Source organism: Phyllobates terribilis, unplaced genomic scaffold, assembly GCF_046119375.1.
Source record: "Phyllobates terribilis strain yellow unplaced genomic scaffold, ASM4611937v1 Scaffold_1__5_contigs__length_1240528914, whole genome shotgun sequence".
In the NCBI taxonomy this organism is placed as follows: domain Eukaryota; kingdom Metazoa; phylum Chordata; class Amphibia; order Anura; family Dendrobatidae; genus Phyllobates; species Phyllobates terribilis.
The window spans coordinates 702214262-702230671 of record NW_027362761.1 but is presented as its reverse complement, the minus strand read 5'-3'; the positions used below and the strand labels follow the sequence as shown (position 1 = coordinate 702230671).

At 43.8% G+C, this 16410-nt stretch overlaps 1 long non-coding RNA gene across 1 annotated transcript in view; it reads right to left on the bottom strand.

Moving 5' to 3' along the window:
• LOC141170203 (uncharacterized) overlaps positions 1-16410 on the bottom strand; it is a 25021-nt gene extending 8611 nt beyond the window's left edge. Inside the window, exon 1 of the long non-coding RNA XR_012252309.1 lies at positions 16288-16410. This is a non-coding gene — a long non-coding RNA (uncharacterized lncRNA). The remainder of the gene's footprint in view (positions 1-16287) is intronic.

The following is a 16410-nucleotide window of genomic DNA, read 5'->3' as shown; positions in this document are numbered from 1 at the left end:
ATGTCCGATATTTTAATGTTAAAGGTCGGTTTTTAATATTACAAGACTATCTGGATAAGATGTCTAAATGGGCAAACACTTGGCAAATGAGATTTAATGTTGATAAATGTAGAGTAATGCACCTAGGATGGAGTAATCCTATTGCTGCATATACATTAAAAAGGAGTATACTCGGGACTAAAGAACAGGAGAAGGATTTGGGTATTCTGGTTACAAGTAAGCTGAGCAGCAGTACTCAATGTCAAGCAGCAGTTGCAAAAGCAAACAAGATTTTAGGGTGTATAAGTAGAGAGATAAAATCCCCGGATCCCAGCATATTGTTACCCCTCTATAAACCACTTGTAAGGCCACATCTAGAACATAGGATCCAGTTTTTGGCTCCACATTTGGAGTCCATTCAAAGGCGGGCAACTAGATTATTACAAGGGATGGAAGGCCTCTCATATGATGAGAGGTTGGAAAAGTTGGGCTTGTTTAGCTAAGAAAAAGACGTCTAAGAGGAGATCTCATTTACATATATAAATATATGTGTGGTCAATACAAAGGACTGGCATATAAAGTATTCCTTCCATAGACCATACTAAGGACCAGGGGGGCACTCATTAAGGGTGGAGGAAAAGCAATTCTGGCAGCTAAATAGGAAAGGGTTCTTTACAGTTAGAGCAGTCAGACTGTGGAATGCCTTGCCATAAGAGGTAGTGATGGCAGACACTAGCTTTTAAAAATGCCTGTATGATTTCCTCAATACACAACATTGTGGGTTATACTTAATTTTGTGACAATGTACAATGACAATGAACAGTGACAATGGTGGAGAAAGGTTGTAATTGATGGACCTAGGTCTTTTTTCAACCTATGTAACCATGTAAAAATGCTGGGCTTGCTGTTTCTGCATGTTGGCTTGGACTAGAAGCTTAATTAGCTCCTCCGTTTTGTCAGACAGTATTTGCACTGCTTCATCAGCTTTCATCCGGGACATACAGTGCTATCTGGCAACCACCTGTGTCCTCTGGGATTTCAGCCCCATTCGCAGCACCAATTGTATCGATGCTCGCTTTCTAGGCAACTGGTAGCGTTCACACAGGCACGAAGAGTCTTGGTGCAAATTTGAACGTTTATTAAATGTCATAAACTTTCCAAATGAAAGCAAAAACAGCCTTTTCCAGGCAAAAATAGTGAACAGAAGGAAGAGAAAATAAACAGTCCATATATTCATTCATTGACAAGTACGTCCAGGCTTAGTCAGCCCTATAAACGTCTTGTAAGGCCAACTAGTTTCCTACAGGTCCTTCACCCAGATCTAAGGTTCAGAGGTGCTCACACCTCCGCAGCCAGACAGTTATAAGCAGCTCTGCTACCCTTTTAACTCCTGCTGAACCTCATGCATTGGAGGATGGGAATTACCAATCCTGCCCATCACTTGTCAATCAATCATTTGTGACACCTGAACCCGTACTGCTCCACTATATCAAAGCCTCTCAGCACCCAATCAGTGCTGGATTCTTTTTAAGGTGTCACATCAGCGATGCCAGGTGCCTCTGGGACATATCCACTCCATTCCTGACCTGTCGGGAGCAGATGCCATCTTGCTGCCTGTCAACAATATAATGTAATATAATATATACACACACATTCTGAAAATATTCCGGGAATGATTTTTTCTTAAATGACAGTAATCTAGCATTTCAACAGGGTCAAGTACACTTTTATATCCACACTGTATATTAAAATATATCCACATATAAAACATACCCCTCCACCCTCCCTGGACTTTACCAAAGAAACTGGAACATGAAAAATGCTATGTAGGTTGATGTACCAAAAGCAAGCATTTGCATCAGGTCATTGTTTTCAGGTGGCGTGTATTTTATTTATTTTTTTTAAATGAAACAATACTTTGGTGTGGAAGACTGTTCCATTTAATTTTCTTCGATATGTCGTATTTCTTTTTAAAAGATTAAAAAAAAAAAAAAGGGTAGAGGTTTGACTTGCCAGTCTCAAGACAGGAAGCACATTTTCTCTGACATACAAGTCTTGGCTTCGGGATTTTTCTTCAGAGCCAAAATATTATGCATTGGTTATGTAGCACTATCATATTCCGTGGCACTATCATATTCCATAGCGCTTCACATTTACAAGTGCTTCTCACTAAATTAGATCATCAAAAAGTTAATTTCAGTTCTTCAATACAAAAAGTGAGACTCATATATTATATAGAGTCATTACAAACAGAGTGATCTATTTCATGTGTTTATTTCTGTTAATGTTGATGACTATGGATTACAGCCAATGTAAACACAAGTCATTATCTCAGTAAATTAGAATTAACAAAAAACACCTGCTAAGGCTTTGTAAGCGTTCAAAAGGGTCCCTTAGTTAGTTTCAGTAGGCTCCACAATAATGGGGAAGACTACTGAATTGACAGATGTCCAGAAGGCAGTCATTGACGCACTCCACAAGGAGGGTAAACCGCAAAAGGTCATTGCTAAAGAAGCTGGCTGTTCACAGAGTGCTGTATCCAAGCATATTAATGGAAAGTTGAGTGGAAGGAAAAAGTGTGGTAGGAAAAGGTGCACAAGCAACCAGGAAAACTGCAGTCTTGAAAGGATTGTTAAGAAAAGGCCATTCAAAAATTTTGGGGAGATTCACAAGGAGTGGACTTCTGCTGGAGTCATTGCTTCAAGAGCCACCACACACAAACATAGCCAGAACATGGGCTACAAGTGTCGCATTCCTTGTGTCAAGCCACTCATGGCCAATAGACGCCAGAAGCGTCTTACCTGGGCCAAGGAGAAAAAGACCTGGACTGTTGCTCAGTGGTCCAAGGTGTTGTTTTCAGATGAAAGTAAATTTGGCATTTCATTTGGAAATCAAGGTCCCAGAGTCTGGAGGAAGAGTGGAGAGGCACACAATCCAAGCTGCTTGAGGTCTAGTGTGAAGTTTCCTTCCTTTTGCTTCCTCCCAGAGGACAAAATCTGCAGGTTGATTGCGTTAGTCTCGAAGGCCATTCAAGCTCCAGAGATGTCTCTGAGAGAGGCAATGTCCCTCCTGGGTTCTAGGACGGCCTGTCTCCCAGCAGTAATGTGGGCTCAAGGGCATATGAGACGGCTTCAGTGGGAGGTCCTGTCAGCACAGAGGTCCTGCAACGGACATTTAGAAGGCAGGCTCTCTCTCTCCCCAGAAGTAGTAGATTCCCTTTCGTGGTGGACAGTCAGGGGAAATCTGACCACAGGCGTTCAGTGGTCCAGACCAGTAGATCGGATAATTACGACAGACGCAAGCAGTTCCGGATGGGGGGGGTCATCTGGCAGAACTCTCAATACAGGGTCACTGGGCTTACAATGAGGGGGGGGGGGCATCCTCAAACATAAAGGAGCTTTGGGCAGTAGAAAGATCCCTCAGGGGCTTCCTCCCTCATATCCAAGGTCACCATGTCCAGGTCAGGTCCGACAAAAGGACAGCAGTAGCCTATGTAAATCACCAGGGGGGGACAAGGTCACGTTCTCTGATGGTGGTGGCAGACAGGATCCTTCGTCTAGCAGAGCGAAACCTCCCATCCCTCAGCGCCCTTCACATAAAGGGGGTAGAAAATGTGAAAGCAGATTTTCTAAGCCGCTATACCCTAAAACAGGGGGAGTGGGGGTTAAACCCGGAGGTCTTCCATCAGATTGTCCAGTTATGGGGGCAGACAGACAGCAGGCAGCCACAAGGGCAAACAGTAAGGTGCAGAGATTTTGCTCCCTAAATCCGGCAGAGAATCCCCATGCCGTAGATGCCCTCCAGATTCCTTGGGGATTCAGGAAGGCCTATGCCTTTCCACCATTAGTGATGATTCCAGTAGTGGTGAGGAAGATCCGGGAGGAAGGCGCCAGGGTGATTCTGATAGCCCCTTTTTGGCCCAAGAGGCCTTGGTTCTCTCTGCTTCGGCTAATGTCGGTGTCAGATCCCTGGATTCTACCAGAAAGGCCGGACCTTCTCATGCAGGGACCAGTATTCCATGCCCAGGCCAGGGGGTTCCATCTTGCGGCATGGAATTTGAGAGGTCACTATTGAGTAGCAAGGGGTTTTCACCAGGCTTAGTTTCTACTTTATTGGGGAGCAGAAAACCAGTTACAACTAAGATTTATAGTAGGGTTTGGGGTAAATTCCTAGAGTTTATAGATGTCCCGTTATCGAGCAGACCTCCGATCAGAGGGATCCTGGAATTTCTACAAAAGGGGCGGGACCTGGGTCTAGCTACAGGGACTCTTAAGGTTCAGGTTTCAGCTTTGGGGGCACTCTATAATTGTAATCTTGCTGGGAATACGTGGATCTCGAGGTTTATCAAGTCCTGTGCCAGAGCAGGACCGGTTAGGTCCATGGGAGTTCCTCCTTGGGGCCTGAATTTAGTCTTGAACGCTCTTACCAGCGAACCGTTCGAACCCCTACACAGGGTCCCTCCAAAGATTCTCACTCTCAAGACCATCCTCCTAGTGGCCTTAACGTCAGCTCGTAGGGTGGGTGATCTGCAGGCCCTCTCGGTTAATCCTCCTTACACACAAATCTTTGAGGATAGGGTCACCTTGCGGCCAGATCCAGCGTACCTTCCCAAGCTGTTATCTAGATTTCACCGTAGTCAGGAGATTGTGCTACCCTCGTTCTGCAGCAATCCCAAGAACCCAGGGGAAGTCAGGTTCCATAGCCTAGATGTTAGGAGGTCCCTGCTACAGTACATTCACATGACTAGTCTGTGGAAGAAGGACTATTCCTTGTTCCTGGCCTTTCAAGGGAGTAGGAAAGGTCACGGGGTGTCCAAAGGTACCATCTCTAGGTGGCTTAGGGAGGCCATTTGCTTAGCCTATAAGTCCACAGGGGTTCCAGCCCCGGACAATGTGAGGGCTCATTCCACCAGAGCCATCGCAACCTCCTGGGCAGAGAGGGCAGACGTCTCGATCGAGCAGATATGTAGGGCTGCTACTTGGTCTACACCATCCACCTTCTTTAAGCACTATCGGTTGGATCTGTCCTCCTCTGATCTCACCTTTGGGAGAAGGGTACTTCAGGCGGTGGTCCCTCCCTAGGGTGCTCATAAATTCTCCAAAATTCTCTCAAGGTGTGCTGTCATGGGGGAGGGGAAAACACCAAGGTTACTTACCGGTAGCCGGTTTTTCCTGAGCCCATAACAGCACCCATAGTTTCCCCCCCTATTTTTTCTATGTTTATCACACCCTGGTGTGCACTGTTTTGGGTGGTGTGTATATGTATATTGTGGGTGTTGGTTATATGCCTAAGCTGTTTTAGGGAGGTCCTCTCAATGCTCTGTAAACAACTGAAGCGAGGGAGAGGTACCGCCCTTTTATTTCAGACGGTTTCCAGTCCTTGGTGGGGCGGATCCTCTCAAGGTGTGCTGTCATGGGTTCAGGAAAAACCGGCTACCGGTAAGTAACCTTGGTGTTTCTCTGACATAGGCACCAGCTGCATGCGGACGTCATCAAGCCACACGTGCCTGTGTCAGGGAGAAAGCGCCGGGTAGGAAGTAGAGGACAGATCCCTGCAGCTCTGCTATCATTTTCTCCTGTTGGTAGCGGAGCTTCCTGCCCGATGCACATGATGACGGCAATCTGGCCATGGGCCCACCAGAGCCTCGGGCTCAGACAACCAGGCCAAATTGCCCAAAGTATTAGCCGCCCTGCAAGGGCCCCCCTCCACCTTCAGGCCCTGATGCAGCCACATCAGCGTTATGTTTGCCCCTGACTGATGAGATGGATCAGTATCAAGATTGAGATTAGGTACTGGGCTGGTATTAAATATGAGCTATTTGGACCACTTTGGATTGAAGATGGATTCAAAATCAACTCCAATCCTACTGTAGGTTTTTAGACCCTTTCTTAACCCCTTAAGCCCCGAGGGTGGTTTGCACGTTAATGACCAGGCCAATTTTTACAATTCTGACCACTGTCACTTTATGAGGTAATTACTCTGGAACGCTTCAACGGATCCCCCTGATTCTGAGACTGTTTTTTCGTGACATATTGTACTTCATGATTGTGGTAAAATTTCTTCGATATCACTTGCGTTTATTTGTGAAAAAAACGGAAATTTGGCGAAAATTTTGAAAATTTTGCAATTTTCAAAATTTGAATTTTTATGCCCTTAAATCAGAGAGATATGTCACACAAAAGAGTTAATAAATAACATTTCCCACATGTCTACTTGACATCAGCACAATTTTGGAACCAAAATTTTTTTTTGTTAGGGAGCTATAAGGGTTAAAAGTTGACAAGCGATTTCTCATTTTTCCAACAAAATTTACAAAACCATTTTTTTAGGGACCACATCACATTTGAAGTCACTTTGAGAGGTCTTTATGACAGAAAATACCCAAAAGTGACACCATTCTAAAAACTGCACCCCTCAAGGTGCTCAAAACCACATTCAAGAACTTTATTAACCCTTCAGGTGCTTCACAGGAATTTTTTGAATGTGGAAGAAAAAAATGAACATTTAACTTTTTTCACAAAAATGTTACTTTAGACCCAATTTTTTTTTATTTTCACAGGGGTAACAGGAAAAATGGACCCAAAAATTTGTTGTGCAATTTCCCCTGGGCACGCAGATACGCAATATTTGGGGAAAAAACACTGTTTGGGCGCACGGCAGGGCTCGGAAGGGAAGGAGCGCCATTTGACTTTTTGATTGTAAAATTTGCTTGAATAATTAGCGGACGCCATGTTGTGTTTGGAGAGCCCCTGTGTGCCCAAACATTGGAGGTCCCCCACAAGTGACCCCATTTTGGAAACTAGACCTCCCAAGGCACCTATCTAGGTGCATAGTGAGCACTTGGAACCCCCAGGTGCTTCACAAATTGATTCGTAAAAATGAAAAAGTGTTTTTTTCTTTTCACTTTTTCATTTTTACGAATCAATTTGTGAAGCACCTAGGGGTTCCAAGTGCTCACTATGCATCTAGATTGGTGCCTTGGAGGGTCTAGTTTCCAAAATGGGGTCACTTGTGGGGGAGCTCCAATGTTTGGGCACACAGGGACTCTCCAAATGCAACATGGTATCCGCTAACAAATTGAATGGAAAATCGGCTCAAATTGTTAGCGGACAGCATGTTGCGTTTGGAGAGCCCCTGTGTGCCCAAACTTTGGAGCTCCCCCACAAGTGACCCCATTTTGGAAACTAGACCCCCCAAGGCACCTATCTAGATGCATAGTGAGCACTTGGAAACCCCAGGTGCTTCACAAATTGATTCGTAAAAATGAAAAAGTGAAAAAAAAAACACTTTCATTTTTATGAATCAATTTGTGAAGCACCTGGGGTTCCAAGTGCTCACTATGCATCTAGATAGGTGCCTTGGGGGGTCTTGTTTCCAAAATGGGGTCACTTGTGGGGGAGCTCCAATGTTTGGGCACACAGGGACTCTTCAAATGCAACATGGCGTCCGCTAACAATTTGAGACGATTTTCCATTCAATTTGTTAGCGGACACCATGTCGCGTTTGGAGAGCCCGTGATGTGCCTAAACAGTGGAGCTCCCCCACAAGTGACCCCATTTTGGAAACTATACCCCCGAAGGATTTTATTAAGGCGTGAACATTTTGAACCCAGAGGTACGACACAGAATTTGTTTACATTAGGTCATCATATTGAATAAGTTGTCATTCGTCTTGAGCGCAAGTGCTCGCTACTTGAGTTTGCATCGGGTACTCAGGTATGCACCATGTACAGCGTGTGCTCGAGTGACATGCTAGAGTCCCTGCTCCGCATGTTTCACGGTTATTAGACATCCAAAAAAAACATGTGGGGATCGCTCGTGCATGGCAGGCAATCCCTGTAAAGTTTTTTTGGCCGCGAAGCATATGGGGCAGAGACTCGAGCATGTCACTCAAATACCCACGATACTCAATGCATACCAGAGCACCCGATGCAAACTCAAGTAGCGAGCACTTGCGCTCAACACTAGTCGCCATATCGTCATCTTTTTTTCTTACTTTTGAAAAAAATCCCAACCCCATCACAACCCTAACCCCAACCCCAGCCCTAACCGTAGCACAACCCTAGCCCTAGCACAACCCTAGCCCCAAACCCAGCCCTAACCCTAGCCCAATCCTAACCCAAGAGTTTATTTTTGACGCCGTTCCTTGTGCGGTATAAGTGATTAGACGACTTTATTCTTCAGGTCGGTGTGATTACAGCAATACCAGAATCATATGGGGTTTTTATGACTGACAGCTGTCACACACTAAAAGACGCATTTTTTGTAAAATCTAGTTTTTGCATCGCCATATTTTGAGAGCTATAATTTTTCCAGATTTTGGCAGACAGTTATGTGACGGCTCGTTTTTTGCGGGATGACTTGACGTGGTTATTGGTGCCATTTTCAGGCACGTGACATTTTTTGATCGCTTTCTATTCCGATTTTTGGGAGGCAGAATAAACAAAAACCAACAATTCAGGAATTGTTTTTTTTTTTTTTTTTTTTATTCTGTTCCACGTGTGGTAAAATTGATGAGGTAGCTTTATTCTTCGGCTCAGTACGTTTACAGCAGTACCACATTTATATCGTTTTTCTATGTTTTGCACTTTTACATAATAAAAGCAATTTTATAGAAAAAAATATTTTTTAGCATAGCTTTATTCTGAGAGCTAGAACTTTTTTATTTTTCGGATGATGGAGCAATATGGCGGCTTGTTTTTTGCGGGACGAGATGACGTTTTCAGCGGTACCATTTTTATTTATATTTGTCTTTTTGATCGCGTGTTATTCCATTTTTTGTTTGGCGGTATGGTGATAAAGCATTGGTTTTGCTTCGTTTTTTTTTTATAGTGTTCACTGAAGGGGTTAACTAGTGGGACAGTTTTATAGGTCAGGATGTTCCGGACGCGGCGATACCAAATATGTGTACTTTTATTTATTTATTTTTTTTTTTTAGAATAATATTTATTGATGGGTACATTATATTTTTATTTTTGGTGGATTATTTTTTTTATTTTTTTTTTATATTTTTGCAATTTTTTTTTTATTTTTTTTTTCACTTTCTGGAAGCTTATATAGTTTATTACTTTGTCCCACTCTGGGACTTTCACTTTTTTTTCTTTGATCGCCTGCATGGCACAGGAATGCAGCACCATCCCTGTGCCATGCAGGCTGTCAGCGCAGGACAGGGAGAAGATTGTTTGGAGATGCACTGCGCATGTCCAAACAATCTTCCTGCTGTCTGGTGACCCGGATGTTGTCATAACGACATCGGGTCGTCATGGCAACACCCGGGAAGCCTTTGCAGACAGCGCTGGAAGCCGGAAGAGGAGGTGAGTATCTGCGATCACCTCCCCTTGCCCCCGCAATGCTGCGATCGACTTCGATCGCAGCATCGCGGGGGTTAATGTGCTGGGAGCGGTGCAGGACCGCTCCCTGCACATAGTATCGGGTGTCAGCTGTGACAATCAGCTGACACCCGGCGGCGATCGCGCCCGCACAGCCTGTGTGCGCGCGCGATCGCCATGACGTACTAATACGGGTCTGGCTCTTAAGTCCCAGGGCACAGACGCATATTAGTACGTCAGATGTTGTTAAGGGGTTAAAGTAGTGGTAAAGGAAAAAAAATCAGCATCTTTCAAGAAACCATGATTATTATGCTACACTAGATGGTGGCCCGATTCTAACGCATCGGGTATTCTAGAATATGTATGCGGCCGACCGGGCGCAATCAGCAGAACGTTGTTTAAATTTGGCGCCAAAATCGCTGATTGGTCGCGGCCGGCAACTGCGACCAATCAGCAAAATGGTGTTTAAATTTGGCGGCAATATTGGTGATTTGTCGCGGGAGGCGGCCGCGACCAATCAGCGAGCTGTGTTAATGAGGACCGGAGAGCTTGTTTAAATTTGGCGATAAAATCGCTGCTTAGTCGCGACCACTCAGCAAAACGGTGTTTAAATTTGGCGCCAATCTCGCTGATTGGTCGCGATCGTCCGGCGGCCGAGACCAATCAGCAGAGCGGTGTTTAAATTTGGCGCCAATCTCGCTGATTGGTCGCGATCGGCCGGCGGCCGCAACCAATCAGCAGAGCGGTGTTTAAATTTGGCGCCAATAATGCTGATTGGTCGCGGTCGCCGGCCATGACCAATCTGCAAAGCGGTATTTAAATTTGGCGCCAATCTCGCTGATTGGCGCCAAATTTAAACAACACTCTGCTGATTGCTGATTGGCCGCGACCAATCAGCAATCAGCAGAGTGTTGTTTAAATTTGGCGCCAATCAGCGAGATTGGCGCCAAATTTAAACACCGCTCTGCTGATTGGTCGAGGCCGGACCAATGAGCGACGCAGGATTTCCTGGACAGACAGCAGCCGGACCAATGAGCGACGCGGGATTTCCTGGACAGACAGACAGACGGGATAAGACAATTATATATATAGATAATACTTCATCGCATGCATTGAAGTACTCTACTGCTTGGCTGCCAATAAAAGCCTTAAAAATGAAAGAATAATGACATGGCTCCCATCCTCATCTGACATAAACCCTTGTCGTTGGTGCTGCCCAAAAAGTTGATAGTTAACAAATTAAGAAACTGACAGCCTCCATGGATGGAATTTTTAGGACCAATATTGAAAAGAAAGGTGGTTATATTGGTCACTGATATTTTTTTTGAAATGTCAGAAATGTATTTTTGTACAAAATGAGTTGTTTGGTTATTAGTCTCGCTTTAACAGATGACACTAAACAATTGACATTGGAAAATGTATGTTTTTCATTTTGTTTCATAATTATTCTGCACGCTAAAAGTTGCCCAATTATAGACACATATTCTCTTAAAACCAAAACCTCACTTTTAGTTTCTTAAATATTCAGGTTGATTAACCCTTTGGATTGACAGACAGCATTGTAAATGTTCAAAATTTCAATTAATCATCAAGAATAAAAATGGTCTAATAATTGTGCACACAGTGTAGAAGCAGGATTCCACTCTCAGAATGATTTCTACTGCTCGAGAGTCCAGTGGTGGCGTGCTTTACACTATCAGTAGCTTGTCCTTGTACTTGGTGATATAAGGCTATGTGCCCATGTAGCGTTTTTGTAGAGTTTCTGCGGCGTTTTTACGGCCGCAAAAACACTTGTAAAACCGTCTGCCATGCAAAGCAATGTGAATTCGGATGTGCTGTGCACATGATGCACTAATTAGCGCTCCGAATTCGCATTGCGTTGCAAAACGCAGCATTTCTACCGCGATTACGCCGTAAATTCGCGGCCATTGAAACGCAGCAAACCCGCAGGTATATGTGGATTTGCTGCGTTTCAATTAAATTCAATGGCTGCGAATTTGCGGCGTAATCGCGGTGCGTGTGGTACCCGGGATGAAGAGGAGACTACAACTCCTCTTCATCCCGGCTACCACGCGGTGAAAAAAATAAATAAAGTTAAAGAATAAAAAAAAACTGTATACTCACCTCTCGGCGCCCCACGGTGTACTTACAGGACCTGCGGTGACGTCATTTAGTCAGCTGATGGTCACGCGACCGCTGACATCAACGGTCAGGTGATGGTCGCGTGACCATCAGCTGACTAAATGATGTCACCGCAGGTCCTGCCAGTACACAGCGGGACGCCGAGGAGAGAGGATCGCTGCCGGGAGGAGACTGGAGAGGTGAATATACAGTTTTTTTTTATTTTTAACTTTTTAATTCCATTTTTTTTTTATGCTGTTTTAAATTTTAACCCCTTCGCAACCTTGGGTTTTTCCGGTTTTTTTTTTGCGTTTTCGTTTTTTGTTACCCTTCTCCCCAGACCCATATCTTTTTTATTTTTCCGCCAATATGGCTGTGTGAGTGCTTATTTTTTGCGGGACCAGTTATAATTTTGAACTACACCATTGGTTTTACCATATCGTGCACTGGAAAACGGAAAAAAAATTCCAAGTGTGGTGAAATTGCAAAAAAATTGTGCAATTCCACAATTGTTTTTTTTTTTACCATGTTCGCTAAATTCTAAAACTGTCGGTTCTATCTTCGTAATACCAATTGGGATAGTCATGTTTGTGATGTGGTCTTGAAACTACTCACCTACATCCTGACGCATACAATTTTCGTATTTAAGGATGTGTACTATCTGCAGCGGTGCGGCACTGCCATGGGGGCGGTCTGCGCGCCTTCTTTCGCCAACCTCTTCCTCAGCTTTTGGGAGAGGAGGATCTTTGGCGGGGAGAGCGCCCGGGCCGCCGACCATGTGCAGTGCTGGCTACGCTATATAGACAATGTCCAGCATATGAAAAGAAATAGTGAGGCACGAGTCACACTATGCAGCTTTCAGTTGTCGAGCACTAATTGCTGCACTCTGTATATGAAAGGGTGCTAGCCTGGAAACCACGTAGACAGGGCACTAGTCGTGTGCATGCGAGCCAGGTGGTGCAAATTCCATATATAGTGAAACTTGAGCCATAAAAGCTATAGAAATGGAACAGATATCAAGCAACACTGTTGGTGAGTGCATTAATAGTCCTGTTTATTCGGGATTACACATGTGGAGGGGTGGTGCAGGTACTGGGGTGCGGGGGGGGGGGGGGTGTAAGAGGACAAAAGCCGTTTCGCGCGAGTCCTGCGCTTCAACGGTGGTAGTGGACCCGTTGAAGAGCAGGACCCGCGCAAAACGGCCGTTGTCCTCTTACCCCTCGCACCCCAGAACCTGCACCACCCCTCTGCATGTGTAATCCCGGATAAACAAGACTATTATCAAGCAACACTGTTGGAGAGTGCATTATCTGTTCCATTTCTATAGCTTTTATGGCTATATAGACAATGTCTTTATTATTTGGCAAGGTACTGTCCCACAGCTACAGGGATTCATGTGTCAGCTTAACATGAATACATTTAATATTAAATTGACCTACTCATATAGTGCAACTGAGGTGAACTTCCTGGACATTAAGATACAGGTAGATTTACATCGGCAATTGCAGACGGATGTTTATCGGAAGTCCACCTCTGTCAATTCCCTCCTCCATGCTAGCTCAGGCTACCCATATTCCACCATCAGGGGAATCCCCGTGGGTCAATTTATAAGAATGAGGCGTATTTGTTCCTCTGATCTTGAAGCTCAGTCCGCTGACCTACGGGAGAGATTCCAGGCCCGTGGGTATAGCAATAGATGTATTAAAAAGGGTTACACCAGAGCTAGAATGAGTACTAGGGATAGTCTTTTACATCCCTCCCCAAAAAATAGGGAGGAGATTCAGGAGACCAGAAGGTTTTATCTCGTCGTGTGGCGATTGGATCGCCTGCAAAAATGTGTCTCGGACAACAACATTTACATCAGCTGATGGTGTTAAGACACACCAAATAAAACATCATATCATATGCTCTACCACACAGGTAATATACTACGCAATTTGTAGTTGTCCAAAAATTTATATCGGACTGACGTCACGCCAACTTAGAAAACGTACACTGCAGCACGTACGTGACATTATTGCAGCCGAAATGGCTATTGATCCCACGCAACTTAAAACGATACCTCGCCACTATAAAAGGTTCCATCACTGTAATCCACGGTGCTTTATGGTCTGTGGAATAGAGCATATACAGTTGGGCATTAGAGGTGGGGACATCAAACGCCTCCTTGCACAGAAGGAGTGCAGGTGGATAACCATACTGGGCACTATGGTACTTGAATGAATCATTAGGATTCGCAGCTTTTCTGTAGACCTTGAGTGTCTGACTTCTCTTTCGAGTGGATTTTAATATGTAGTCTTGTCCCATTCTTCTGCTTTGTATATTTTATTATTATATTGCCTCTAATTTAGTTTTTAACATCTTGTTCTTTTATTTCAAGACAATATATACCAAACTATGTGTCCGGTACGTCTGGGTGTATGGGCTCAAGACATCGTGCATGCAAGGCTTCTCCACGTTGTACCAACTTACTTCCCTCTTATATGATGTACAACGGGACTACTGACCAGCCTTACATTTGTAATACGGGGAGTATTTGTGATAGACCACGTCATTTATGTATTGTATCGTTTTTCATTATATACGGTGTGTCCATATATGATTGATTATGGGACCTGTTGTGTGATGTCAAATCATTTCCCCCTTTTTGCTGTTTGATTCACTTTGCAATAAAATGTATGATTATAAAGTTATGTATTATGCATTCCATATAATGTACAGCAATTACGTGATATTGTGGTGTGCAATGAATAGGACCTTATGAAACCTTCTATCTATATATTTGTATGTGGATGCGGATAGATATAGATCTAAATATATATGCATCTAGGTCCTGTGCATTATTATATTATATATGCATATCATCACCCCACATACTTCCATGCATGTTGTTGTCGGATAGATCCTGTTTGTGCATATATGACTCCATGCCCTCCTAAACTGATTGTCTGAGTTCCTTGCATTTTGATATATATTATGCACATAAGCACTTTATATCTTTCTATCCTAGCCCATTGTCTGTTACTACACTGGGTGCCCTCACGTGGAGTTTGCTGCGCCCACCTCCCGGTCGTTGAATTGCGGTGTTGTTAGCGTGGTTGCGTTCAGGCGCCGGCCGCGCCATGTGACCATCATGATGACTGACGGGGAGTGGGCAGTGGCGAATCCATGTTGCGGGTACGCATGCGTCAGACACATTTACAGGATTGGACCATACCGACCATGTGATCGGCAGGTCCTTGTATTTAGAATGAGACCAATGATGGCTTTGAGAAATGCCCCTTGAGGAAGCATTACAGCGAAATCGAGCGTTCGGGGTCTGGGCTGGAGACCCACCTCTGCAATTGACATTTTTAATTTACTACTTAGCTCTCTGACACTTTGTCTAAATATTTCTCAGTTGGAGCTGTAGGTGTTTTGTGGGATTCTATAGGATTGCCTGTGATTTTGATCCCTTCCTAATGTACCATCTGCACCAATTTTACATGTGACTTTGTTTAGGTGGTGGTATATTAGTCTAGGAGAGTAGTCTCCAATACGGAACCTCTTTCTATAGATCTGATCTGACCTTACCCTAGGTTGCCCTCTGTGTCACTGTGCACATGCATTTAACCTTTGTAATGGTGCAGATCAGACTTCCTACATAAGGTATCTGATCCCACACTTGCACCTCTTACTCCCTAACTAATTTCAATTAAGCTTGGTTCTTCTTGCCCTCCCACTGGGCTCTCCATACTGTTTCACTTGCGCAAATTCTGTTATATGTTAATTGAATCATGCAATATAATTTTTAATGAAATTAGTTAAAACTAAAAAATATTGTTTTATTCATGTCCTCTGTTTTGTAAATGCTAAGACGGACTGCAATTCTGATTCATGACATGTATAGGTCCTTTTTTATTTAAGTGGTAAAAAAAAATCCAAATTTAGTAAAAAAAAAAAAAAATGCCGCCATATACCAAGACCTGTAGCATCTCCATTTTTCGTGATCTGGGGCCAGGTGAGGGCTTATTTTTTGCTCGCCGAACTAACGTTTTTATTGATACCATTTTGGGGTAGATACAATGTTTTGATCGTCCGTTATTGCATTTTATTGCAATGTTGTGGTGACCAAAAAACGCAATTCTGGAGTTTTAATTTTTTTCTTGTTACGCCGTTAACCGATCAAATTAATTATTCTTCTTTTATATTGATAGGTTGGGCGATTCTGAACGCGGCGATACCAAACATGTATTTTTTATTTATTTTGAATGGGGCAAATGGGGGGTGATTTGAACATTTATCTATTTTACATTTTTACATTTTTTTTTTACTTTACACTTGCTTTAATAGTCTCCATGGGATACTAGAAGCTGCAATCAGCTGATCATCTGTGCTACGCACAGCAGGGCTTCAGCTGTGTAGCTAAAATGCTCACTTACTATGAGCAACGATCGCTGGGCGGCGCTCATAGCATCCCGGCAATGACAACCGCAGGGGTCTCCTGCCAACTCATTGGTTACCCGCAGTTATGCGACACTGATCAGATCAGCTGTCATGTGCCTGGAAAGGTGCGGGCTCATCGCCGGAGCCCGCGCTAAAGAGGGGGATGCGACCTTGGGCGTACTAATATGTCCAAGGTCATAAAGGAGTCACTACAGTTTCTTTTTATATCATTGTGCATGTGTCTACCACAAACGTATTTACTTTATTTTTTTAATTGCATTTCCCATCCATGTCGATAAGATGAGATTTTTATGCTGATTGAACATAAAGTTGTGGGTGAATACTTTAAACTATTGCCTTCCATCTTTTCAGCGAAGATGCTGTTACATCAGACATGATGGGAAACTAGAGGACAAAATAAAATAGTTATTTACCTTCATCATTTAAAAAATCTTGCAGCTTTTGGGTCTGTCGGATGGTGTGTATTTTGCTGGATGGCATCACAGTATCATCCTGAGCAGTTACATCATCAACAACAAGTGACTGCAATGGAGCCT